Genomic DNA, 3370 nt, shown 5'->3' with positions numbered 1-3370 from the left:
TTAAAAGTTAACCAATGATCTAAGTGTCCTATTGTACAAATCAATTTTAAATTTGCTCAATTACAAATAATGGATTTACCTGGAGTAACATAACATGTTTTTATTCTAACTAAAACAAATAGGAATACTTGAAAATTAGAAAAAATACGCGTTAATAGAATTACTCTTAATTACGCTTTATCGCGTTTTCCAGTGTTGAAAAAAATATACTTTCAAAGATGCCGAGATCATTTTAATTGAGAGGATACAGGGGCATTTACTTCGCATTAAGGGCATTGACATGAAGTTTTATGAAGCAATTATACAAATTGGTTTCTGCGAAGGTAGAAGTGTAATGATTAAGTTGAATGATATAAATTCTATCTGTATGCGGTTTCGCTTTTTGCATAAATGCAGCGATGAACCTGCTAAATGCAAATCCATTTCCTTTTTTAATGGAACCGTATCATCTCTTCTCACATAAATTGATTTCGCTAGGTTTACGGAGGTTGGAAGCATCTTCGCTCCATTGCTTTCCTTTTTAACCGACTTCGAAAAGGAGGAGGTTACTCAATTCGATATGTATATAGTTTTTATTTTTTTTAATGTTTACTATGCAAGGACTTCTCGATCACGTTTATATTCATTCCTAAAGTAATTTGGATGTGTATTTATACATTTTTATTTATGCATTTAAACATATTACATATTACATAAGTATACACATATTATACATATTACTCATTTATACATATTATTATAATATATATTTTTTTTTACATTATCGATATAAATTAGTGAATATAAATGGTTCCTATAACATTCCTTGTGAAATTCATAATGGGTCAAAATGACCATGCTCCTTAAACCTAGCGTTAAATTTAAACAAATCTTGCGTACATCCTACCATCTGTGTTCGATTACAAAACCCAAAATCCTACCACCCATTTTAGAGAGCCCTTTATCACGTCTCGAGGATCTCTCGTTTCACGAATCCCCAAGTAGGATCGCTCGAGTTCGATTCGAAATTGGACGATTCGTCCCGGTTGGATCGAATTATGGCCGTGTGGGAAAGCCGTGGAATCGGTGTTTCTCTCTCGTTATTTCATAATGCGACTTATAGCGACGTGTCGTTCGTGCGGTCATGCGCATATCGATTGGGTTTCCATTTATAAACCCGAGTGTTTCCTGAGTTTCACCCGAGGCTGAACGGCCGTAGCCGCGGCTCGTTCGCTGCGCACGGCCAGGCGGAGCGATGAATATCTATGGGGTATGCAAAGTATTTCGTGTTCCCCATAACAAGCACCTCATTGACCCATTGCACGCTCGGTATTACTATTGTCTACACGCCGGTGCATGGTATCGGTTTACCTAGTGGGTGGCATCGGAATCTGAGACGGTTACGACTTTCCCCGCTCGAATGCCTCTGATCGATTCCCTTTGCGCGTTTTACACGGAAAAAGCTGGAATTTCGATTCATCTCGACGCCTCGACACGCGGCCCTTCTGCATACAGATACATCTCGATAACCGTCACGGAGAAAACGGATACTTGTTTCGGTCGAACTGCTTCTGTAACGGATGGGTGAATTATTATTTGCACGTGTTTGAAAGGCATTCTCAATTTGGGGGTTGAAAGTACCTTGGTGTATCAATATTTTCTCAATTAACACATTCGCGATCGGCAGATATTCTAGGTTTCTAATACCGAGTACTGACAAGAATAATAAAATTCTGAAACGGGACATTGCAAATTCGTATCCCTGGGGCGAAGATAAAAATTGGAAAATTTGTTTTGAAATATGGATGTTGAAAATATGTAGTGTATAAAATAAAAACGTTTTCATTATTTGTTTATAACCAGGAATAGAATTTGAAGTGACGCGAATTCACGTTAGGGGTTGCGAATGTGTTAAGAAGGTGTAGTGGATTCGTCGACACCATCAGAGACGAAAGAATTTCACAGAGGGAATGACTAAGATTTGATGTCATTACGAAATATTTGAAGTCAATGTTAAAGAGTGTATCAAAGGTAAATTTGAATGCGTGAAGTATTCTTTTTAATGAAAAAACAGTTTTAAATTATCCAAAATCTTATTCCAAAATCTTACCTTAAGAATTTGCGATTGCTTTTATGTTTAAGCACAGCATACATTAACCTATCGTTTAATGTATTTAGAAATTAATTTCTACCCGATGTAAATCCTCAAGATCTTCGGTGTAAAATCATCTACGAATAGTATCGCCAACAGTAGAACCAATCAGTGATTGCTCTTACGTCTAGCTAAAGCACACTTCGGTTTACCACGTGATAGTCTACTTAATCAAAATGAAAACCGTTACAACTATTCGATTAATCGACAGAAAATTTCTTTCTCGATCGACCGTGATTATCCTTGTAAATTCATCGAAGAACAGTATCAGCGATAGTCGAGGTCCGATCGATCGCGAGTAGTCTATCCGCGAACAACGCGTACCGGGTGCGGTCGTGCGATGATCCGAGTGTGTGTGAGTCGCGGGTGCGAGGATCTCGATTCAGGGCCCAGATAGGATCTCCCTTGGCCTCGGCCAATTACACCCGCCAGCCCGCGGAGGCATCGAAGGAGTCGAGAGTCTGCCTGCTCGGGTTAACGTTGGGGCCTTACGTTGTTCCTGCATACGTTTCAGCCTCCGACGGTGACCCACCTCCTCCCACCTCCTCTCTATCCTCCTTTTATCTCCGTCGACCACTCTCCTCGACTTCCCTCCCGCGACTCTTCCTCCTCCGCCGCTTCTTCTTCTTCTTCTCGATCGTCTTCGTCTTCTTCTTCTTCTCCTTCACGGAGGATCTTATCTACGCGTTACGTTACTCGTTCGCTCCTCGTGCAGGTCGTACGTGTACCTTAAGCAGACCGTTTACTCCCGCTGCGAAACGGTAAGCACCTCCTCGTTGACTGCAATAGCGATTTTAGATCTGGCGTGGTGCATGCGCCCTCGGGAGCCACGGCCGAGTTTCCCAGAGAGTCGCGCAGGCTGATGCATCTTGGAAACGTATAATGCGCCGAATGACAGCCGGACCCTATACCGCGGTATTGCCGTGCGTGGCCGACCAGATACGACCAAATAGAGAAGGAGGATTCGAGGGTCGAACCAACCCGCGATCGCCCGAGAAACGATGTTGAGGTGGACAGAGGGTGAATCGAAACTTGGGACAGTTTAGAAACACCCTTTTGAAAGCTCTCACTTCTCACGCTTTTCCTAATACGATAGAATCTCGTTTATTCGATGCGGCGAGAGGACGGAGGACTTGTGATAAGCGAATTGACCATGGTTTAGGTAATAGAATTTATGAAGAGCTAGAGGTTACTGAGCTCAGTTAGGGGGTGGGTTAGAGGGTACTAAGCTGAACTAAG

Source organism: Hylaeus volcanicus, chromosome 5 (genome assembly GCF_026283585.1).
Source record: "Hylaeus volcanicus isolate JK05 chromosome 5, UHH_iyHylVolc1.0_haploid, whole genome shotgun sequence".
NCBI lineage: Eukaryota > Metazoa > Arthropoda > Insecta > Hymenoptera > Colletidae > Hylaeus > Hylaeus volcanicus.
This window is presented reverse-complemented; position numbering follows the sequence as displayed.